At 42.1% G+C, this 25804-nt stretch overlaps 1 long non-coding RNA gene across 1 annotated transcript; it reads left to right on the forward strand.

Moving 5' to 3' along the window:
- The first annotated feature begins 16106 nt into the window (after window positions 1–16106).
- Window positions 16107–21135, forward strand: LOC135983935 (uncharacterized). The gene is made up of 3 exons (XR_010601794.1): window positions 16107–16245; window positions 20629–20744; window positions 21009–21135. It is a non-coding gene; the product is annotated as an uncharacterized LOC135983935 (long non-coding RNA).
- Window positions 21136–25804: the final 4669 nt, after the last annotated feature.

The raw sequence follows: 25804 nt of genomic DNA on the forward strand, positions 1-25804 counted from the left end.
TCTTGGACACTTCTCCTCCCATTCCTAAGTCACATGGCACAGGCATACCAATTGCATACCCAGAATGCATTAGCAAGGAAATGCATTTTTAGCTTCTTTTCTTGGGGTTAAGCAATTGGAAACAAGAAAGAAAGTAGTCTGACCAACCAGCTCTCTCTGGACTACCAGGAAAGGCTTTGCAGACTGCATTTTGAGAGCCAAATACTGCTATTTTGCTACTCTGTCATTTATTTTTTGGGGGGTTTTATAGCACCAGCCTTCTACCTTAAGTATGCCATAGTAATCGAACAAAAATTAGTACACATTTCAAATTGCCAATGCTCCTATAGTATAAACCCATCACATAACAACAGCCATCCCAAGTCAAGCTCCCTATAACCAGGTCCATAGGTTCCAGAGACTGAGGTGGGGTGGGATGGGGGGACGGATGAACCATTGTACCTCCCGTTTAGAAAACTAGGCTGGAAGGGAGCCTGCTGTGGACTGGCCCAGCTGGCTCCCACTGTGTGTCATGCTGGATGCAGCATACCACACAATGGCCAGGTCCAGCTCTGTGTTGTGCCACATACAGGCAGTTGGCCCTTCACCTACCAGCTGCTGAAACAGTGGCAGCAGCTCCTTTTGGCTCTGGGGACCGGTCGGGTACAGGAAGTGGGGTGGACCTATAATCCGAGGGCTTTGGGTTCACCAGCAGGATGATAGGCTCTGGGATGCGGGGCGGGGAGGTGGGTTCTTCCAGCACTATCAATTTAGTTACCTGGAGTAAAATGGAACTGCAGCCTCTCAGCTGTCTGTCTAGCAGAGCATCTGAGCATCTAAAGAGATTTCTAAGACTGGCTACCAAACCTACTGCAGTCTCCAACAGGCAGTATCCAGGTGAGGTCAACGATACATGATGATTCACATAGCCCATTTTCAGTAGTGGACTAGATGTTAATCTCCCACACAGAAAAATGTGTGCCTCAAGCCCAATCTCATGCATCAACCTTTGTCAAATGACATTCTGTTGCTGACCTATTTCATTCTAACTTCTGGTGACTAGCAGTTGATCATCTGACATAGAAGAAGCATTCTTGTTGTAATGACTTTATATAAGCTGTGGATTTTTTGTACAGGAGATAAAGATAATGAAGTTTCAGTCATCTGATACAGTTCCCATTCAATTTCAATCACATGGTTACTTATGTTCTGTAACCTTTAGAATATAGTAATTATAGTTAGAGTGACCTGAGCATTTCTCAAATGCGGCCACTGTGGCCGCATGCAGCCACCAGGAGTTTTTCTTGTGGCAACAGCCTCTTGGGTGGTTATTGGTGGTGGTGATGGTGGTGGGGGCATGGGACAAAGCTGTGGCCCCTCTCTAGAGACACAAAAGCTGGAGGAGCAGGCAGCCAGTAAGTTCCCCACCTTCTCAGGAGAGATGGGGAAGGGCTTCAGCCCTGGGATGGCAGGTGGCAGACTCCAGCCATGGGGATTTGGGCTCCGTTCCCCGAGCTTACCACCCGTCCCATCACCTCTGGCCCCACTGCCTTCCCTAGTGCCCCATTGCCCCTGGTTCCCACTGCCTCCATACCCACCTCCGCATGTAGGGCTCAGTTTGTCCCCGGGGCTTGCCGGGGCTGAGTAAGTCTGCTGTGAAAATATTTGTGTGTTTGTTAATATCACTTTTCACAGCAGACTTAGTAGCTAGCAAGTCTAAAAAAAAAGCAACCAAAAAAAGCAAAAGTAACAATAAGAAAAAAGATAAGAACATGCAAAGCACCTTATTTGTGTTTCTATTCTGTTTAGGTCCAGTAAAGAATAGAGACAACTATACATTATTTTTATTACTGAGTCTGCAAAAAACCAACAACCTCTATATAAATACATTACAATGATTTGGACATAGATATGTGCATATTCATTTGTTTTTTCTAAAATTAATTAAGTATTTTAGGAAAAATTGTCAAGAGCTGGTGACCGCACACTGCTGCCACCAAAAATGTTGTTGTGAGAACCCATGCCATAGAACTCCCTGTATAAGTTACAATGTGGATTTTAGATGTTACAAAACTTTCCTGAAAATGACACAAACAAGTCACTTTTCTGTGCATTTTCTAATCAAATAGGTTATCAGAATAAAAAAAAGAACAATGAATTTGCTATAATACTTATTTATTGCAACATAGTTCTTCTAGAGTTGCTGCTGCCCTCTCCAGGGCTTCCCCAACTTTAATAGCTCATTACAACACTCAGCCATTTGCTAACTAGTTACCCAGCATAGATTTGCATTTTGCATTTGAATTTAACAATTCCTGTAATTTTAGTACTGTGATCTAGAAATCTCTTATCTTGTGATATCAAAATTCATATCCCACGTACCATGCACTGCATAACTGGCTCTGAGGTTTTTCTTGTCTGTAGTGCATATCTGCTGATACCAATATAAATCTGTCAGTGAATTTTTTTTTTTTTTCATTCAGCACTCCTTTTGAAGTGGTGGTGTCAGTATTGGCTCACCTGGACAAAGACCATAGGGTTGGAATACTATGTTGTGTCACATCTGTGGCCTGACATTTTGTATTTACTATTAGAGATTGTATTGATACATTTATTAATATATGATAGCACTGCTAAACAAAAGTAGAACAAGTGCATCCCAAAAGTAACAAGTCCGGGCTTGTTACTTTTTGGGATGCACTTGTTCTACTTTTGTTTAGCAGTGCTTTGTAGTTGTTACTCATCACTCATATGGCATTATAATCTCTGGATTAGAGTTCAGTCTCTCTGCAGTTCTTACTGCTGATAATGAAACAGCAACAGAAATATTTGTGTGTGCCTCTCATCATCATTAGCTGAAGTACTGCCATCCCAAAGAGAGACTTCTGGTCATGGTCTTACAGTCAGAACCGTGAGTAGTAATTACTTGCAGCATATTTACTATTTTTGATAATTTTGTCATGAAGCTTCTGTGCTTTTAATTACAAAACTTATACAATTAAATATAACAAATCAAATACATTTTCATGTTCTAGCATTTCTGCCTGTAATAAATGCTGATTTAGGCACTCCATGGGAAGAGAGTAGTTATAGTTTGCTGATCTTCCTAATGAAAGGGTTCATTGTCGTCATTAATAGTGCTCTAAGCGCACATAACTTGCCATTTCCAGGTTTCTTTTCCTTTGATGAATATTTGGATACAATAAGCCATGTCTCCAAATAATACAGAAAAAGAAAGCTCCCCTGGAGTATTTGCAGTGTCTGAGAATTATTTGCTTCTTTCATTGCTTAGGGCTATACTGGGCTCATTAAGGATCAAAAAGCTTTTTGTAAACACAGGTTGGTAAAGGAGGGTTATTTCTGATCTATAGGATAGCCAGCAGCCACAAAGCAGATGTTATCTCTGGGAAGTGATGGCACCCAGCTATTAAAAAGGAGACTGTAGTTTATGGGGGCAGGGTGAAACTGTTCCATATTTAGGAGATGTTGCCATAACTGAGACACTCTTAATTTGAATCGAGAAGCCTACATTCACCTGGAGGCTGTAGCTTGTCTGTCTCTGACCCTGTCTACTGAAACCTTCAATTTCCTCTTACTCTCTTCTCCCCTTGAGCTGGAAATCCACACCTCACTCAGTGCACATATTGCCATTAATGTGGAGCTCAGCTTTTCCCCCTGCAGCCCTGCTTAATTACCAAAGGGCAGCACTAAAAGAGAAGTCTGGGGTTAACTGAAAGTGCATATTGTACATAGCTAATATGCTAATGATCATATTGCCTCAAAGTCTATAAACATTGTCCAAGTTCATAGCAATTTTGTACAGTAAAGTTATTTTTTTAAAGTAACTGTTTTTACAATCTAGATCTTCAGGACAGTCAGTTTTTATGGGAATGGAGCTTCCTCCCAGTAGTGTATATTAGGGCTGTCGATTAATCACAGTTAACTCACACGATTAACTAAAAAAATTAATTGCGATTAATCACAGTTTTAATCGCACTGTTAAACAATAGAATACCAATTGAAATTTATTAAATATTTTGGATGTTTTTCTACATTTTCAAATATATTGATTTCAATTACAACAGCATACAAAGTTGACAGTGCTCATGTTATAATATTATTTTTTATTACAAATATTTGCATTGTAAAAATGGCAAAAGAAATAGTATTTTCAATTCACCTCATACAGCTACTGTAGTGCATTCTCTTTATTGTCAAAGTGCAACTTACAAATGTAGGTTTTTTTGTTACATAACTGCACTGAAAAACAAAACAATGTAAAACTTTAGAGCCTACAAGTCCACTCAGTCCTACCTATTGTTCAGCTAATTGCTAAGACAAACAAGCTTGTTTACATTTATGGAGCTGCCCGCTTCTTATTTACAATGTCACTGAAAGTGAGAACAGGCATTCGCATGGCACTTTTGTAGCCGGCATTGCAATGTATTTATGTGCCAGTTATGCTAAACATTTGTATGCCCCTTCATGCTTTGGCCACCATTCCAGAGGACATGCTTCCATGCTGATGAAGCTAATTAAAAAAATAATGCATTGATTAAATTTGTGACTGAACTCATTGGGGGAAGAATTGTATGTCTCCTACTCTGTTTTATCCGCATTCTGCCATGTATTTCATGTTATAGCAGTCTCGGATGATGACCCAGCACATGATCGTTTTTAAGAACACTTTCACTGCAGATTTGACAAAACACAAAGAAGGTACCAATGTGAGATTTCTAAAGATAGCTACATCACTCGACCCAAGGTTTAAGAATTTGAAGTGCCATCCAAAAATCTGAGAGGGATGAAGTGTAGCGCATGTTTTCAGAAGTCTTAAAAGAGCAACACTCCAATGCGGAAACTACAGAACCCGAAGAAAATCAACCTTCTGCTCGTGGCATCTGACTCAGATGATGAAAATTCTCTTTTCTCTGTGCACCCTGTGAACGACTGTTGTTATCGTCTCCCCCCCAGCGTGGGAAACCCCCAACCTAGATTGCACAGGATGTGGTATTGTTGATTCAGGAGACGGCTTTCCAAGTTGCTACTGAACCAATGCCCTGGGACGCTCTGCTGCTAGAGCTGTACCTATTCCCATCGCATGAGAAGTAAGGCTGAGGTAATTAAAAGTCCCATGATACTTTTATTGAGAGTTAATGGCACTGTCTGTGGTGTTCTGGTTGAACTCCAACTCCACTAATACATTGTCTATTTAATTCCCTTTTCAGACACACATTAAGAATACAGCACCTGCCACAATGGGGCTAGTGTCTCTAGGTATTATGGCAAGAAAATATGTCTATTTTTGTCCATGCCGTTCTTTGCAAGGACACGCTTGATATTTAAATAGATGATTGCACCTGTAAATCTGGTGCCTGAACATCTAGATTATTTTAATTGAACATGGGTTTATTTGCCTCTATTTGAAATGTCTTGTCCACATTGTAGAATCTGAATAATCCATAACATTATAGGTTTATTAGATAAGAATAAGGTTTTTATGGCTAAAGCACTGGCCTTGGATTTAGGAAATCTGGGTTATAATCTCAGAACCACCACAGACTTCCTGCATGATCTTGAGCAAGACATGAGGATATGTCTACACTGCAGCTGGGGGTGATCTTCCCAGCACAGGTAGACAGACATATGCTGGATCCACTCAAGCTAGCATGCTAAAAATAGCAGTGTGGCTATTGCAACATGGTAGTGGAATGGGCTAGCAGGGGAGGGGCCGGGGGCTAGCCTCCCTGGCCGGGAGCTCAAGGGCCTGGCAGGACGGTTCTACAGGCCAGATGTGGCCCGCAGGCCATAGTTTGCCCACCTCTGCCTTAGGGTCTGATTTGCAGCTGCTCTGAGCACCCATAACTCCAAGTCAAGTTAATGGGAGCTGTGGGTTCATGCCACTTCTGAAAATCAGGGCCTTAATCTGTATCAATTCCCCATCTGTAAAATGGGGCTAATGCTTCCTTACCTCAAAGGAGAGTCATGAGGATATCTATAATATTAATGAATGGTTCAGAAGCTATGGTGGTGATTGCCACAGAAAAGTCTATAAATTATTGGCATATAAAAATCTACATTATCTAGTTATTTTGATTGCCTATTTGATAGCTCTCTTAAAACTAATCTGACTTGGCAAAGGGAGGGGGAGAAAGCAGTTATTTCCACAGACAGGTGGTTTCTAAGAAGAGCTTACTTTAATACAGATCTCAAAATTACCCTATTTACACAGAAGTTTGCTGATGGGGTAATCTGATCTAGATCCTGGCAGGGTTACATGATGTTATAAAGGGTGAAAATAAAGCTTAAATATCACTCGTATGTAAATATGTAAGTAGTGCTGGCTGTTAAGTCTAGATGTAGTTATTCATATTATATTTATATCTGTACCACTTACAGTAGGGGAAGATGGTTGGTGTAGAAACAGCTACAGATGCTAAGAATATTCTCCTCAATCCTACTGGGGCCCATTTACTGGCACAGAAGTTATAAACCTGCTTTAGCAGCTATTTTGTACCACTAATTGTGGGAACTGCACATTTTTGGTAATAAACTGACCCTCAAAATTAAAACCTGAACAAATCAAATAAACCTGGGTGAAAGTAACAAAATGGTTAATTATTCATATCCTGTTTAGGGTACAAGTGAGATGAGTTTGGTATTCTCAGCCTACTCACATCTGTAAACCACATTTCCAACAAGTGTGGCATTCCTAAGAGGATCCAATGGTTACGCACATTAATCATAGAATCATAGAATATCAGAGTTGGAAGGGACCTCAAGAGGTCATCTAGTCCAACCCCCTGCTCAAAGCAGGACCAATTCCCAGCTAAATCATCCCAGCCAGGGCTTTGTCAAGCCAGGCCTTAAAAACCTCCAAGGAAGGAGACTCCACCACCTCCCTAGGTAACGCATTCCAGTGTTTCACCACCCTCCTAGTGAAATAGTTTTTCCTGATATCCAACCTGGACCTCCCCCACTGCAACTTGAGACCATTGCTCCTTGTTCTGTCATCTGCCACCACTGAGAACAGCCGAGCTCCATCCTCTTTGGAACCCCCCTTCAGGTAGTTGAAGGCTGCTATCAAATCCCCCCTCATTCTTCTCTTCTGGAGACTAAACAATCCCAGTTCCCTCAGCCTCTCCTCATAAGTCATGTGCTCCAGACCCCTAATCATTTTTGTTGCCCTCCGCTGGACTCTTTCCAATTTTTCCACATCCTTCTTGTAGTGTGGGGCCCAAAACTGGACACAGTATTCCAGATGAGGCCTCACCAATGTCGAATAAAGGGGAACGATCACCTTCCTCGATCTGCTGGCAATGCCCCTACTTATACAGCCCAAAATGCCATTAGCCTTCTTGGCAACAAGAGCACACTGTTGACTCATATCCAGCTTCTCGTCCACTGTGACCCCTAGGTCCTTTTCTGCAGAACTGCTACCTAGCCATTCGGTCCCTAGTCTGTAGCAGTGCATGCGATTCTTCCGTCCTAAGTGCAGGACTCTACCCTTGTCCTTGTTGAACCTCATCAGGTTTTTTTCGGCCCAATCCTCTAATTTGTCTAGGTCCCTCTGTATCCGATCCCTACCCTCTAGTGTATCTACCACGCCTCCTAGTTTAGTGTCATCTGCAAACTTGCTGAGAGTGCAGTCCACACCATCCTCCAGATCATTAATAAAGATATTAAACAAAACCGGCCCCAGGACCGACCCTTGGGGCACTCCGCTTGAAACCGGCTGCCAACTAGACATGGAGCCATTGATCACTACCCGTTGAGCCCGACGATCTAGCCAGCTTTCTATCCACCTTACAGTCCATTCATCCAGCCCATACTTCTTTAACTTGGCGGCAAGAATACTGTGGGAGACCGTATCAAAAGCTTTGCTAAAGTCAAGGAATAACACATCCACTGCTTTCCCCTCATCCACAGAGCCAGTTATCTCATCATAGAAGGCAATTAGGTTAGTCAGGCACGACTTCCCCTTCGTGAATCCATGCTGACTGTTCCTGATCACTTTCCTCTCCTCTAAATGTTTCATAATTGATTCCTTGAGGACCTGCTCCATGATTTTTCCAGGGACTGAGGTGAGGCTGACTGGCCTGTAGTTCCCCGGATCCTCCTTCTTCCCTTTTTTAAAGATGGGCACTACATTAGCCTTTCTCCAGTCATCTGGGACCTCCCCTGATCGCCATGAGTTTTCAAAAATAATGGCTAATGGCTCTGCAATCTCACCCGCCAACTCCTTTAGCACCCTCGGATACAGCGCATCCGGCCCCATGGACTTGTGCACGTCCAGTTTTTCTAAATAGTCCCGAACCACTTCTTTCTCCACAGAGGGTTGGTCACCTTCTCCCCATGCTGTACTGCCCAGTGCAGCAATCTGGGAGCTGACCTTGTGCGTGAAGACAGAGGCAAAAAAATCATTGAGTACATTAGCTTTTTCCACATCCTCGGTCACTAGGTTGCCTCCCTCATTCAGTAAGGGGCCCACACTTTCCTTGATTTTCTTCTTGTTGCTAACATACCTGAAGAAACCCTTCTAGTTACTCTTAACATCTCTTGCTAACTGCAACTCCAAGTGTGATTTGGCCTTCCTGATTTCACTCCTGCACGCCTGAGCAATATTTTTATACTCCTCCCTGGTCATTTGTCCAATCTTCCACTTCTTGTAAGCTTCTTTTTTGCGTTTAAGATCAGCAAGGATTTCACTGTTTAGCCAAGCTGGTCGCCTGCCATATTTACTATTCTTTCTACACATTGGGATGGTTTGTTCCTGCAACCTCAATAAGGATTCTTTAAAATACAGCCAGCTCTCCTGGACCCCTTTGCCCTTCATGTTATTCTCCCAGGGGGTCCTGCCCATCTGTTCCCTGAGGGAGTCAAAGTCTGCAAATGTTGCAGCCTATACGTTAAGACCTAGATGCATTATTTGGCATAACTATACGGAGAAGAAGCAGAGTGCCTGGCTTCACTGCAGTCGGTGCTAGTCACATTTTTTTGTGATTACTAAAATCACTCAGAAACGGTCTACACGAATTCCTGTTATGTTATGGGACCTTGTTAATAATACGGTAATTCTCTAACAGAGTGAAAACATGTTTCTGTCTTGCACTTTAGGTGGCGGTCAGACCATAACCCTGAATCATGCCACACTCTGGCACATTTGCAGGGCAATAACATGGTTCATGTTAAATAGAGTTCAGTCACAAGCATTTCCTGATAGTCTTTCTCTGCCTGGCTGGCCTTTTCCTGATAGCTGTTCTCTGGGCATGGGCTCAGAAGAGAAATATCCAGCCCTCTTCTCATTGTGCATCATGAGATGCCTCAGCTTAACGTTGCAATGGACAAGTCTTGACCTGATGAGAGATATGGCTTCCTGTCTGCTGGATCAAACATTGAGGCTCAGCTCAGGAAAGTCTAAATGCAGCTGGCTCAGCTGGGGTTTGGACTTTCCCCTAGCCCTAATTGGGAGACTAGGTAGTGTGGGTGGAGAGAAGATAACAGTTGTTTGTGATGTCAGATGACCACTAAGTTAGTAGTTTTTTTCCATTTCTTGCATACGGTTCAGTCAAAAGTTGGCCATCACTTTTATTAAAATTGCAAAATGTAGTAGTCTAGCCTTGATTTTTAATATAGATGGCAATGTTTTATTAATGATGAAAGTCAGAGATTTTGTGATACTGCTAGTGTGCAATTCTCAATAATAAACAGGAATGTGCATTTGAGTATTTTCCCCCCTCCCCCAAATATTCTTGTTTTCAACAAAGCAGTAGTACAGGTATATTTGGATCTTCCATTATTCTTAAAGGAGAGCGGAGGAGTGAAAGACTGGTTTTGTGTCCTTTATGAATTATGATATATAAAGTTCTAGATTTTTTATTTAATGAACTTTGAACACTAATGAACACAAGTTGTGTTAGGGCAGGATGGAACAATGAAATATCTGGACTGTCTGGTGTTTCCTGGTTGTGTGGGAGGTCGTCTTGGAGAACTCTGATGTGGTTGGAAACTCTCAGCCTGTAACTGAAAGAGTGAGGGTGTTTGATTCTTATTTACACTGCTAAAAACCCATTTTAATATTTTGTTTAACTCAAATGCCCGACAAACGGGAAGACTCACTTCCCCTCTAAATTAGTTATATTTCACTTTCCTTTATAGCTGTCGTGTCATCATAATCTTACTAATTCTCCATTTTGTTTACTGAGTCTTCCACCAAAATATCTGAATCTTCACTGTAAAAGAAGGGTCAAGAAAAAAACCAAAAAATAGTGCTTGTGCTGTATGCAAGGCGCCAATCTGAATTTCTTGAACTAGTTACAGTAAGTCTGTATTGAGAAGGGAAATGGAAGAAGCCACATTCCACAGAACACTTATGGATATTATCATGGGTATGGATGACATCTAAACCACTATTTTCTTTTTGAAGGAAAAAAGCTCAAACACATTTTCATGTACACAAGCCCTGAACATTAGGTATGCAATTCTACTGTCTTAGGCTTCTGAAACTGATACTAATTTCAAACGTGTCTTCTCCTTTACAAAATCATCCTTATTGAAAATCCTCTGTGCCTATGAAGAATTGACAGCAATTACAGTAGATGCTGCCCCCTAGTGTATTTTGTTTAAACTTAGGCCTTAATTTTTGTTGTGGGTCATTAGTAACTATACAAAGTCCAATTTTAATTTAACTTTGTTTTCTTAAAAGAAGATTTAAAAAAAAACAGACACATAGTGTTAGGTCAATGTTTAATTTATTAGACCTCTGTTCTTAAAGGAATACAAAGCAAGAGACAAAATGAATGCAACGTATGAAGATAAGAATTAGATGGAATAATGGCAGGGATCAAAGCATAAGGAAGCATGGTTGTTACTTAATTGTTTTAATTAGTGTCAGAATTCTACCTTCTCAAACATCTAAAGTTGGTTGAACATTTTCCAATGAAATGTTTGTCAAAACTGCTATTTTGTCAAAAAAACAAGACTTCCCACAGGAACATGTTGAAATTTTGTCAAAATTTCATTTTGGAAAAAAAAGTGAAAAGCATTTTGATAAGGTCAAAACACTCCATTTTGACATTTTTTGACTGGGACATTGATTTTTCATTTTGAAATAACTTTGCTTAGAAATTTATTTTCCATTATACGAAATTGGTCTAAAAAACAAACATTTTGATTGACCCAAAAGGAAACATTAAATTTCATTTTTCAGGATATTTTAAAATGTTTTTGTTCCAATTCAAAACTAATCAAGTTTCAAAACTGCAGAATTTCCCATGAAACAAATTCTAGTTCCCACACAGCTCTAGTAACATCATTTGAAGAGAGCAACTTTTTAGGATAAGGCATAAAAGTTATGTTATTTATGCAATGAGTAACTGTGAACCAAGTTTCAAAACACTGAATTAAAGGAGAATACTATATAGTGTATGTTTGTAGATAAAGTTAATGTATCTAATTTTTAGTTATCTTAGTGGGCAGGCTACAGGGATAAGTATGTACATTTTCATCCAGATGAAAACACTGTCACTGAGAAGACAAAACATTGGTATGCCTGAAAAGAAGCTGCACCCATATTAATTTTGAGCTGTGATCTAATCAGTGTGCATAAATTAGACAGTCAGGCCAAATTAACAACTGAAATTAAAAAAGAAAAAATCCTGGTGCTTTGGGAAGGTCTTGATTCAGCAAGTAGGTGGCACTCTTCCCTCTGAGTCAGTATCAAACTACTGTGCCACATCTTGTTAGTGACACTGTGTTATTGGAGGTGCTGTCTTTCCAATGAGAAGAAAAACTGCAGTCCTGGCCACTTAATGTTATTAAAGATTCCATGGCACTTTCTCCAAGAAGAGGTGTATTAACCTGTGTGTCTTGGCCACATTTCATCTTGGGTATTCTCATCTGTGCTACTTTTATAATTACATTTAGCCCTTCAGCTGGGTAAGGAATTTTTCTCTCTCTGTTGTTCTGCAGTGTTACTGTGCATTGTTAACTAGCTGCTGTGTTTCACTTCAGAGCTGGCTGCATTTCCATGGTGGATTAAGTGAACCCTTGTATAGTTTGCATCTTTCTTGCTAGTTTGGAGTCTGCTCTTGGATATAAATAACAAAAACCAAAATAAGTTATATAGTTTTATCTTTCAGCCTGACTATAATAAATGTACAGTAATTTGTAGGGGTGGGGAGAGATCTGGCAGTTATTGAGAACACAATAGATTGAATTCAGAGGTGATGTGTGTTAGTTCACTTTAGACCTATTTATACATACTCTATTCACATGCAAGTTTGATGTAGCTTACTTGTTAAAGAACTGGGAAAAGGTCCAAATTAAAGTAGATTTTTTCTGGCCCTGTAGCGTAAAACCAACTTGCACATGAGAAGAGTGGATATAAGTATGTGTAAAGGCCTAATCCAAAACTTATTGAAGTCAACAGGAGTCTTTGGAGTTAATGAAATCATTTTTGGATGAGGTGCTAAGGACTCAGTCCTGCAAGGTACTGACCATGCCAGGCTTGATCTAGCAAGGCACTTGAGCATGTGTTTATCTTTAAGCAGACTGCTTTGCAGGATCAGAGCCAGAGTTTTCAGCACCTTGCAGGATTGAGCCCTATGTGAGTTTAACTGCCCCTCACATCACGTCTGAATCTGGCCCAGTCCAAACAAACAAACAAGCTATGGATCTTTGTGTCAGGAAACTCACTTACAGTCGGGCTGTCACAAAGTATAACCAAAGTGGACTGGATAACTTAGGGATGGTACTGATAGAGCTGTAAGCTTCGAGCTACCTGCTTAGAACCTAGCAAAGCCTCGTAGGAAGAATGACAAAGTTGTTTCATTACCATCCAATGGAAGTTTGATGGCCCATATGGAATTTATTCCCATTTATACTAACCTACTAAAAAGATCACACATTAAGGCATGGGGTGCTCTTGATTTTAAACATACATCTTATTTCTAAGTGAACATGTGTCCACATCATCATCATCAAAAAAAAAAAAAAAATCACTATCCCCGGAACTAACTGGGACCCTTTTCTGCAGTCTCAGAGTAACCAAGGAAATGGGATTAACCTCTCACCCTTGGAGGTGGTCCTGCCTGTACAGGGCGGAGGCATTTTGGAGGGCTTTCCCAGCCATTGCTTCTGTTGTATTAGTGAAACTGTGTGGACTTTAGTCTCCAGAGCCGTTAAATTTCCATTTTCCACCAACAGTAAACTTACTTATGAAAGATGAGGAAGGAAAAAAGTGCCATTGAAGAAAGGCAGCGCAAACCACACCACACAGATATTCGGCCACAGGGCTCTGAGGGTTAATTAAAATAATGTGACTGACGTAGTCTGTGGAAACATGTGGTCAAAGATTTGAAAGGAAAAAAAGCCTCTCCTGATTTCCTGAAAACAAGCTCGTGTTCAGTCGTGATTATGTGGGGGGAATAGGACAAGCTGTTTTTTCAAGCCTCAAAGGGCTTTTATCACAGTATCTGCTGTAGGAAGTGATGTTACTATAAAAAAAGGGGGGAGGGGATTTTTTTGGTAGCCAACAAGAGGCCTCTGGAATAAGCAGTGCAGAACTTTCATATTTAGAGTGACTTCTAAGTGTTTAAATTATGGAAGATATCAGTACAAATCCTTTGCCTGTTGTCATGGATACAATGAAACCAAATCTCTTTTCCATTTCGTCCCTTTGTGCTACTTTTGTGGTACAAAGAGGATGGAGTCCAGATTTAACTCCCCTGTTTGGAGATATTTCCAGCAAGGAAGAGTACACAGAGGACACTGAGCAAGCTTCTCTGCTACTCTCTTCACAGCCTCCCTCCCACTCAGGGAGGGAGGGTGGGTAACCAGACTGTATTACATTCTGGCTATTCCCAGCTAGTTTAACAGCCTCTTGGGGAACCATTATCAGCTGGTGCAAATTAGAGCAACTCCTGTGGGTCAGGGCAGAGATCAGGAAGCCATATTCCACAGAACACAGCAGAGAATTCGGCTTAGTGGGATTACTTGTATGAAAAAGGCAAACATGATTTGACCTGATATCTTTGCAATGGTGATGGTGTGTTTATAAATAAGACTGGCAAAATGAAGTAGGTATTGGTCCAAGGCGGTCTTCAAAATAAACAGTAAAGGTTTTATGCACAATTGATGTAGGTTTTACAATCAGAAGAAGCTATGATAGAAGCAGGGAAGACAGAACAATCCCTTTTTCTCATTACTCTTCTAGGATTTACAATTGCATGTCTAGTATATTTTCAGTGCCAAAACTAGCACTAATGCAACACTAGAATTTTGAGTTTGCGTACTCCAAACCACAGAGTTTCTGAAATAAAAGTTGCTCTAGAAATATTAATTCAGCCACATATTGGGTCCTCTATATTTTGTAACTGTGAAGGAAGGAAGAGACTTACTGCGGGCCAGTGTGTGGCTGGGTGTGGCATAGCAGGCTCTTCTCATCTAGAGTCCTCTGCTGTCAGCCATTCTGGACCAGCAGTATTCTTCCTCTTCTCATGACACAGCCCTCAGGCCAGATCATATTTAGACCCCCATTTCCAGCTCAACAGTGACTCAACAGCGTTGTGCTCCTGCTTCTGTGCAGGGTCACAACCTGCCCCTCAGCCCTTTCTTTCAGCAGGCCCAGCTCCAAACTCAATAGTTCTTCTCCCACTTGTGTCAGGGTGCTTCCACTCCACTTTTTCTGGTGGGTAAGGAGGGAACCCAGGCCCTCCCTATCCTCTGGGTGCCAGTACAGGGACCCCATGGCAAACAGCTAAGGTCTGCATTATACATTGACAAAGTGTAACATGGTAAGGTATCATAACTATAAAGGGAAGGGTAACAGCTCTCCTGTGTACAGTACTATAAAATCCCTCCTGGCCAGAGACTCCAAAATCCTTTTACCTGTAAAGGGTTAAGAAGCTCGGGTAACCTGGCTGACACCTGACCCAAAGGACCAATAAGGGGACAAGATACTTTCAAATCTTGGGGGGGGGGGAAGGCTTTTGTTTGTGCTCTTTGTTTTGGGAGTTCGTTCGCTCTTGGGACGGAGAGGGACCAGACATCAATCCAGGTTCTCCACATCTTTCTAAACAAGTCTCTCCTATTTCAAACTTGTAAGTAAATAGCCAGGCAAGGCGTCTTAGTTTTACTTTGTTTTCTCAACTTGTAAATGTACCTTTTACTAGAGTGTTTATCTTTGTTTGCTGTACTTTGAACCTAAGACTAGAGGGGAGTCCTCTGAGCTCTTTAAGTTTGATTACCCTGTAAAGTTATTTTCCATACTGATTTTACAGAGATGATTTTTACCTTTTTCTTTAATTAAAAGCCTTCTTTTTAAGAACCTGATTGATTTTTCCTTGTTTTAAGATCCAAGGGGTTTGGATCTTGATTCACCAGGAGTTGGTGAAAGGAAGGAGGGGGAATTGTTAATTTCTCCTTGTTTTAGATCCAAAGGGGTTGGATCTGTATTCACCAGGAGTTGGTGGGAGAAAGAAGGGGTGGTGGTGGTTAATTTCTCCTTCTTTTAAGTTCCAAGGGGTTTGGATCTGTATTCACCAGGGAATTGGTGAAGGTCTCTCAAGGCTTCCCAGGGAAGGGAATTAGCTTTGAGATGGTGGCAGCGGACCAGAGCTAAGCTGGTAGTTAAGCTTAGAAGTCTTCATGCAGCCCCCACATTGTACCCTAAAGTTCAAAGTGGGGATACAGCCTTGACATAAGGTTTACATTTAGCAAGGAAAAGGGGCTAGACAATACTACATATGTGCAATGTAAGTGAGTTAGTGTGATTGGTGACTGAAGTCAATAGGAGGCTTCCACAGACTTTCAATCAGGCTATGTAAGGCCACTCATGTGCTTATGTGTTTGCAGGATTATGCCCTGAAACTTTTAAAATGCCTTGTGAGAGTGGACAAATGGCATTATATTGGTAAACTGGCAATGTAAGCAGAGGATGCATCTGCTCGTGGTGAGCAAGGAACGGTCTACAAAATGACGCGTCTTATAAGTGGTAAATGGCAGACACCAACAAACACTCACATCAGGAACAAATAAGGACACCTACTAACAACTGAAAAAGAACAAGAAATGCGCTGGACAGAGCATTTCAAAGAATTTCTGAACAGGGAGCCACCTAAAGAGGAAGCAAACATCCAGGAGGCAGAAGAGGATCTTGATATCAACATAGATACCCCAACTAAGGAAGAGATCATTCAAGCCATCAAATCCTTAAAAAATGGGAAAGCTCCTGGCAAGGATAACTTGAATGCAGAATTGTTCAAGGTAAATCCTAAATTAGCAGCCTCTATACTGGCCCCTCTATTTACATCAGTCTGGGCAGGGCCGGCTCTAGGTTTATTGTCGCCCCAAGCAAAAAAATTTTTGGCCGCCCTCCCTCCCCACCCCTGGGCTCTCACCCCCACCCCATCCACCCCCACACCCTCTGCCGCCCCAGCCCTGGACTCCCCCCACCAGTGCTGACTCTGCCCGCTCCCCGCTTGCCTCCAGCCGGTCTGGGTCAGGTAAGCAGCAGGGCTCCCGGGCGCACCTCGGCCCAAGGTCCCTCTAGCCAGGACTCCTGCCTCCAGGACCGGACGGGACTCTGGAGGGCAGAGCTGGGGGACGGCCCAGCAGGGGGCCGAGGAGCCAGGGCAATGTAGCCCCAGACAGAGCAAAGCCCCAGAGAGCAGATGCAGGCCCCGCACGGCAGTGGCCCGCCCTCTATGGCCCCACTGCTGCTTCTGGCCACCCTGCCGCAGTCCCTGGGCGGCTTGGGCCGCTTCGCCCAGCCCCGGCTGCGGCACTGGGGGGCGGCTGCCCTGTGGCATCTGCAGGCAGCTCCATGTGCCCCGAGGGGCAGCCCCCATCCTCAGTGTCCCCCACTTGGAGCCTGCCCAGCCCAGCCACAAGGTGTGGGCGCTGCTCCCCCATGGCGCAAACTGCAGCGGCCCCAGGGCGACGCGCTGCTGCTGCCAGGGCCGGCTCTAGGCTTTTGCCACCCGAAGCAAAAAAAGATGGCCAGAATGCTGCCCTTGAAAATGTGCCGCCCCAAGCACATGCTTGGTTTGCTGGTGCCTAGAGCTGGCCCTGAGTCTGAGAAAGGGAAAAAGTGCCAGATGTGTGGACCAATGGGGTTATAGTAAAGATACCAAAGAAAGGAACTCTCAGTAGCTGTAATAACTGGTGTGGTATCACACTTTTATCTGTGACAAGCAGCTGTGAAAGGAAGTCCAGTGACTTACTGGTACGCTGGGGCCAGCTCTGGCCCCTGGAAGGAGTGGGGCCTAGGGCAGAAGGGGTGTGGCTGAGGGAGTCAGAGGCAGCCCCAGCCCACCCTGTAAGGTAAGTGCTCCCCCCCCCCCGGGATAGCAGCAGCAGCCCGGGGCTCCGGGGGCTATTTAAAGGGCCCAGGGCTCCCCTGCTTCTACCGCCCTGGCCCTGTAAATAGCTGCGGGAGCCCTGGGGAAATGGCGGGGCTCCTGCGGCTATTTAAAGGACCAGGGCAGCAGGGACAGCTGGAGCCCTGGGCCCTTTAAATAGCCCCATGGAGCCCGCCGCTATCCCTGGGCTCCGGGGGCTATTTAAAGGGTCTGGGGCTCCCCTGCTTCTACCGCCCCGGCCCTTTAAATAACCGCTGAAGCCCCGGAGTAGTGGCTGTGGGGCTCCGGCGGCAATTTAAAGGGCCATAAGAACATAAGAAAGGCCGTACCGGGTCAGACAAAAGGTCCATCTAGCCCAGTATCCTGTCTACTGACAGTGGCCAATGCCAGGTGCCCCAGAGGTAGTGAACCTAACAGGTAATGATCAAGTGATCTCTCTCCTGCCATCCATCTCCATCCTCTGACAGACAGAGGCTAGGGACACCATTCCTTACCCGTCCTGGCTAATAGCCATTAATGGACTTAACCACCATGAATTTATCCAGTTCTCTTTTAAACTCTGTTATAGTCCTAGCCTTCACAACCTCCTCAGGTAAGGAGTTCCACAATTCCTGCTGGGGTGGTAGAAGCAGCAGGAGCCCTGGACTTTTTAAATAGCCCCCAGAGCCCCGCAGCCCTACCCCAGGGCTCCAGCAGTGGGGCTCTGCTGGCAATTTAAAAGGCCTGGGGCTCCAGCCCCTGCTGAGAGACCCAGGCCCTTTAAATTGTCCCCTGGGGAAGCCGGGCTGTCCCGGTATGGCAAACCGGCTCTTGCCAGTACGCCGTACCGGGGCGTACCAGCTTACTTTCACCATCAACCCAGGCACAATTTGTCAGTTGGTCTGCAGGTTAAGAATTAGGGGGTTGTCTAGCTCCCAGCCATCTGGGCATACTTAACATGGTTAGCATCAAGAATTTCATATCATCAGGGTGGACATACTTCGCTGAGTTCAGAGATTCAACAACATGTGTTTCCCAGCCTTGTACTCTGTTTCTCCTTGTGGGTTCCTATGAGGCAGCAGTTAAATCTGTAGTTTCCCTTGCTGCACCAGGCAGGACAGGATTTATTCTTGTTCTCTTAAAGAAAACATAAGGAAAAAAGAGATTTAAAAAATACACTCCCTACTAGTCAGATTAGTGGAAGTGCAGGGAGAAAGAGGGCAAGTGCCCGTGGCATTAGCAGCCTCAGGAGGCAATGCAGGTTAGTGCCAGAGGGAGTATGGTCCAGATACTAGATCTAGTGACGTTCATAAAAGCACATTGGAATACACCGGAAATATCTCTAGCATCAGGATTCCCAGGAACACTAGCTATAGCAAAAACAACAAGGAGTCCGGTGGCAACTTAAAGACTAACAGATTTATTTGGGCATAAGCTTTCATGGGTAAAAAAACCCTCACTTCTTCAGATGCACGGCTATCCCCTGATACTTAGCTATAGCAAGACTCCTACTATGTGCTGTGGAAATGTAGTTCAAGTAACTAATATGTCGACTACTTCAAAGGTTCACCAGACTCAGTCTTGCCATATATTCACACCAGGAGATTTTGCTGCTCTAGAGAAAATAATAAACACGGTTCAAAGTCTATGTGCTCAGACTTCATGTCTAGAGTTGACAAATGAGTGGTATAATTCTGTCTCAAAATATACCATGAAGCAGAGGGATGATATATGTCCCACAGGAAATAACAGAGTAATGGATATAACTATACTGATTATGCTTGATCTTTTAAGTGCCAGGAGAATAGCAAATGGTCCATGAAGAACTATTCTGCTAACCCTAAAAACAACTCCTCTATTCCTCATTTGCACCCCATCACTATAGCTATGATTTATTACTGGGTAAGTAGCCATGTTGCCAGATTTCCTCCTCCCTTATAATAAATTGTGCAAATCCCTCTTGAACTGATTTATTTCACTTGCTTCTATTGCCAGTTCTGGTAGTTTGTTTCTTATTTCAACTGACCTTTGTGTAAATTCTGCCTGAATTGCTTCTAGGCTAGGCTTCTCCTTAAATCCCCACTGGCATCAGCAATTGTCTCCACTCTTTCCATTGCTGGCAATAGGTTTCATGCCAGGCAATATTGACTAGTGATGTCAAGGGATCAGTCTTGTCTTTGTTATCAGCTCTAACAGCTGACTGGCAGTTTATTCCATGCTTTTCAAGAGCTTATGAATCAGCAGGAGACTCCCCTCCTCAGAAAGTTTGCTTCCCTCTGTGGCCCTAGCAAACTTTCATTTGTAATACTTTGTACTGCTAAATCTTGATGTAGTCTGGTTGTGCACTTATGCATTGATCCAATTTCTTTGGTGTCTTTTCAGCAATCTGGTGCACAGAATGGCACACCCAATAACATACTCCAACTATCTGCTTGTCACCAAGTGCCATCAAGTTGCAAAATAAGTTTTACAGTTTTCTACTTTGCACTGACACACTGGAATGTTTGCTGCCAAACACGCTACATATGGATTCATTGTGTTATCTACAGTTGCTCTTTGCAAGTCTGTCATTTTCTGAGCTCAATATCAGACTAGCCCCTGTGATTAATGTTAAAGACATGGCTAAGTGACAACGTTTGGGTACAAATCTGGATTTTCCCCAAAGCTCAGATCCAGGATTTTTGTGTGATCCATTCAGAGAGAAAAACTCAGATCTGGACTCAAACTTTTATCACGTTTGGGGTGTTCAGATCTGGGATTGGGTTTTGGGACCATATCTACTTATTTTTGGTGCTTAATCTCATTATTGCTAAAATGAATTACAATGAATTGCTAGGGATGGAATTTTCAGAAGGGCTCAGCCCCACAATTGAGGCTAGTGTTTCAGAAGAGTTCAACTCCCATTTAAGCACTAACATAAATGACTAGATTTTCAAGAGCTCATCGCTGTGGGTGCAGAACTCTTTTGAAAATCAGGTCAGAAGCAGCACAACAGGAACTACTGGGCACTGATCTCTGAAAAACCTGACCCCAGATCCCGAGCTCTTGAAAACTAGCATGGAGCTATTTGGAAGTCTGGCTCCAAACCTTTTGTGGATTTGTTCATCTTATCCCAGAGTACTCACTTGCTTCCCCTTTGTCCTACATCTGTGCTATCCTCTGATTTCCTCATCCTGGGGAATTATTTTCTCATCCTTGTGATTTTACATAGCACAGTTAAATAAAAGACAGTTTAATGCTGCTGATCCTTTTGGCACTCCACCTGTCAGGATAAAATGGGAATAAAAGCTAAGCTTTTCTTTTTTAGGGATAAGGAGGGCAGAAAAAACTGGAATGCTGAATACTGTTAAAAAAAAGCGGCGGTTGAGAAGACTATTGGATTACGGATGTACGCAGCATAATTGCATACATGGAGGATAAGAGGTGAGGCTTCCAGCTAAAATAAAGTCTGTTTGCGTGTAATGTGATATGCAAAGGAAACTGTACCCTATCAAACTAATTCAGGGAATAACCTACATGCATATTGTGAGAAAATGCAAGAAACTATAAAGAAAATGACTCTGCAGGGTAGTAACTAACTACTATATATAAATGTATTTTGTAAAACATATCCTTTGTCATATGTGCATAATACTATGAACAGAAGACTGTTAAATATATTTCTCTGTTTGGGTTTATTTATTGTAGGCTCCAACCTTCTCCCTTCCTCATTCAGCACCTTTAAAGAAGCTGTAATAATATTGACCATAAACTTTAGGTGAGTGATCATTATTCTCTCTTTTCAGAGAAAATTCTTTGGTAGATTAAACTACTTGTCTACCTAACGCTGCTCCCATGATGCTAATGACATTTATGACTTAATACCACAAGTAGAATCAGATGTATATCACCTCAGATGACAGACAAATCCTGAATATTTGCATAATTGTGGGCAGTGAAACAAATCCCTCTATAGGGCTTGGTGTATTTCAGAATGACAGGTCTGTGCTCTATTAAATGGAACCAAAAGAAACTTTACACGTTTTTTAATCTTTGAGAGAAACTAAAGGGAACTTTTGAAAATTATTCTAATTCAAGAAATACACTGGAGAAATACTTGAGCTGTCTTCAGTGGCTCACAGTACTACCTTGTTCCTCCAAAATGTTTCAGTGATATTAGAAACATTTGCATACATAGGAATTCAGATAATTCACTGGAGAACATACTGGGACAGAGGGGTGTATATTGTATGAACAGAATATTTCTGTATATGTTATACATAAGAGTTCTCTCAGTAAGCAATTCCTATCTAGAGGAGTATGAATTCTATTCTATTTTCATTCTTCAAGCACCAACTCCAAAGATTTGCTAAGATTATTACTGTATAAAACTGCCAGTCCCTCACTTAGTACTAAGCAAAACATTGAGGTCCTTTCACGCTTCTCTATTGCTCAAAATAGGGGAGGGGAGAAGGGGAGTCACACACATACTGTCACTTCAGCACAGGTATGGATTAAGCCCATGGGCAGGCAGTTTATGGTTAAGTAGCAGTGAGCATTCTAATACAGAGCTAAGATATGCCTTCAAGTGACCTGTTCTTTCCTTTTAAATATTTTATTTACTCCCATTTTATTCTCTCCATTCTTGCATAGTCTTTTTTTTTTTTTGGTTCAAGTCAACATGGTTTTTTTAACAAAAAAGGCAAACTGCTGGTATGCAGCTTCTGGTGGGAAAAAGCACAGACTGAGGCATGGCTCCGGCACGGCTCCAACATTATTCACCCTGATGCAGTTAGGAGCCAACATGAACTAATTGCGGTGATCCCTCCCCTTGGCTTTTAAATTAACAGCCAGCTGTAGGAGAATCAGCACTGCTTTCAGCAGCCAGAAGCCCACAACAGCAGCCCCTAGCATTGTTTAATTTTTTACAACTTTGGGGTCACAGAAGAGGCCACTAAATGATTCAATGAGACTGCATAGGGTGGAGGAGGCTGGATGATTTGTTTCTGATTTAGGATTTAATTTGAACAATCTGGATTTCCCCATTAGCATTTAATAAATCAGCGCTTTGCATCAGTTTCCCACGCATCATTTTCACTGGGCTGCCAACCTTAGGAGCATGTGTGTAGACGATGAGCACATGAGCCACTGAGATCTATTTCGAGTGCATTGATCACATCAGCTCTTAGTTTTAATCATTTTTTTTAGGTTGTATATCATTGTTAGTCATTTTCCACCATATCCAGGATTAACATGCTCACAGGCCACACAATTTAGCCTTGTAGCATCTCTAGACAGTTATAAATATTAGTGAACTAGTTGCTGATTTAGATCATAGGAAACATTTTCACTAGAAGATGATTTTAAATAGAATATCGTAAAGTAATATAAAATGGCTCCAGGAGAATCAAATATCAGAGTTCACATTTTCCTTCCCTCTCCCCAATTTTCTACATTCACATACATACATTTTATATGTGATGAAATCTCACATATAGAGAAAAATATATATTTACTGAACCAGTTTCTGGCTGCTCCTATTCTGCAAAACACATGTAACATAAACCAAAATACCCATGTTAATAAAAAATAAACTCCAAAGCTGATTGAAAACGGGAAAATATTTTGCAAAGATTTTCATGAAATAATTGTCTTGTTGTTTCTCAGATATTTTGAAATTTTTTGACCAGCTCTAGGAATCTGTGTTGCGATAGGGATCAGTACAGCAACCCAGTTTATTTTATTTTTTGCATAAATCAAATATTCTATCTAGTGTTCTAGATGCCCATGATAAATTACAAAACCAAATAAAATTGGACCTCCCACTGAAAAAACCTCTCCTCCCACTCACAAATCCGAGGTCTGTCAAAAGCCGAACTCCTCAGCCTGCATAGGAGGTTGTCCCCTGGGGCTGAGGGAAGCCTGATCTTGAGCTGAGGGCCCCTCACTGAGAATGATCTACTGTCATCCCCCTCTCTCAAAATGAGAATGGTCCAGCTTGAGTGCCTGTGCCCTATGGTTCGAGGAAATCACAAGTGCCAAGGTCCCCAAGCCATTTAGGGCTTGTGAATCAAAGCCAACACTTTAAATTTTGTCTAAAATACAAGCTGAAACTCTTACTATGGCCAAAGCAATCAGTGCTACTTTGAGCCTCTTTCCCCACCCTAGGATTTAGAAAGTCACAGCTGGGAGAAGAGGAGGAGGGAGGCTCACAGTAATACTAAGCACGGATCCCCCAACTGACTCCAAGTGGTGCACCCATGGCAGACGGGGTGGAGCCTGCTGAAGTCGGTGGAATTCTATGTGGATACTAGGGTGGATTCACAAGCAGTCAACTGCAGGATCAGGGCCTACTTGTATTTAGTGTCTTGTAGCCATTTCAGCTGCTATCTTTTTTCACGTTGCTTTTTTTACTGTAATAGTCCATTTTTCTAGGCCTAGCTTTTTAACTTGAATATTCTGATATGTTTTAATTTTGTTGAACAGATTGTTTAGAAAACTAGATGGTAATTCAAGTGATGGTAATTCTGCTCACACTATGAAAAACAACAACTATTTTAAAACGCCAAACACTTTATAACAGGATTAGATCCCATAATTTGCCTTACGAAAGTTAGCAGTGGACCATACAGATTCTTGAGTAAGTATCAACCAAGATTTGTCTTTAAATTAGCCACCGGGGGAGTCCACATCATCCCAGGAAAAATAGAAATGCCTTATTAGTAATAATCCTCATCACCATCATAATAAATACTTGGCACTTTTTAATACATTGTGCTCCTGAGGATCTCAAAGTGTTTTATAGGTGTTAATTAAGCCTCACAAGATCTTAGCAAGTTTTGAAATTAACATAAGTAGAAATTGAATATTTGAGATAAGATGCAGTGTTTGACGTGCTGTGATGCATGGCCAGAAAGGGTTAAACATCCCGCAGAATAAATAACTCAAATTCAACCCTTAAAGAGATATACAGAAACACAAACATTATCTCCCCATATGGGTAGTGGTCAACAGTGTAATCGACAGTCCCTGTCTACGATGTATTTTGTTAATTCAAAGATCAAAAGAACATCCTAGCATTTAAATGAATTGTAAACATGGGGTATTGCTGTATTCATCTCAGATCTGCCTAAGCTTCATCAGGGGAAGTTTGAGTCGCAAGATTAAGGTCCCAGTTATACTGGTACTCCCTAAAGGTGATATTGGACATAGGTTATAGTTCAATTAACTAAATTCTAAAAGAACTCTTTGCAACTACACAGCTCACCATCTGTCCTATGAATCTGAACCTCAAGAATTGAACTCATGTCTGTATGTATATTGATCTTTTAACCATGCTGTCTTTTTCTTAAATAAATTTTAGTTTAGTTAATAAAAATTGGCTATATGCATGTATTTGGGTAAGATCTGGAATATTCAATAACCTGGGAGGTAATGTGTCCTATCCTTTGGGATTGGTAGAACCTTTTCTTTTATATGATGAAATACAATGTTCAGAAATCATCATATTTGACTTTGATTGGAGGCTTGAGGCTGGGTTACTTTAAGGGAATGATGTTGGTGGTTTCTGGACAACCAGTGCGGTAATAAAGAAGCTGGTTTATGCTGGCTTGGTAACTTTAAGTATTGAATTATTCACCAGCTTTGGTGTTTGTCTGCCCCATTCTTTGCAGTTCACCCTAATTGAGTGACCTGGGCTGGCTCCCCACCAGGACCCCGGTCACAAGTGCATTAGCCAATTCACGCCAGGATCCACACTTAAAACAAAACCAAAAAATATATAAAAGGGAAGGAAATGTTCACATTTTGTATCAGATCCATACCTACTGTAAATCATTCTAGTTCCATTGACTTCAGTGACAGCATTTTTTGGCAGCTGTGGATATTTCCTTTGGCCTTAGATTGCTCCCAAGACATCCCACCTTTCTAAAGTATGATGCACATACTATTGCAAAAAAAGCAAATGCAATTTTGGGTTGCATTAACAGAGGCATAGCATGTAAGTCACGGGAGGGGATAGTACTGCTCTATTTGAGACAGATTAGGCCTCAACTGGAGTACTGTATCAAGTTTTGGTCACTGTTGTATAGAAAGGATATAGAGAAACTGGAAAGGATCCAGAGGCGAGCGACAAAGATGATCGAAGGGATGGAACGCAAGCCATATGAGCAAAGGCTAAAGGAACTAGGTATGTTTAGTTTGAAAAAGAAGAGATTGGGGGGGGGGGGGGAATCTTCAAATACTTGATAAGCTGCCATAAAACAAGATGGAGAAAAATTGTTCTCTCTTGCCACAGAGGCCAGGACAAGAGGCAATGGGTTCAAATGACAGCATAACAGATTTAGATTAAATCGCAGGAAAAACTTCCTAACTGTATGAACAGTAGGACAATGGAATACTGCCTAGGGAAGTCATGGAAGCTCCTTCATGGGAGGTTTTCAAAAAGAGGCTGGATAGGCATGGTCTTGAATAGTTTATATACAACAAGTCTTGCATCTTGGTTG

This window comes from Chrysemys picta, chromosome 5 (genome assembly GCF_011386835.1).
Source record: "Chrysemys picta bellii isolate R12L10 chromosome 5, ASM1138683v2, whole genome shotgun sequence".
NCBI lineage: Eukaryota > Metazoa > Chordata > Testudines > Emydidae > Chrysemys > Chrysemys picta.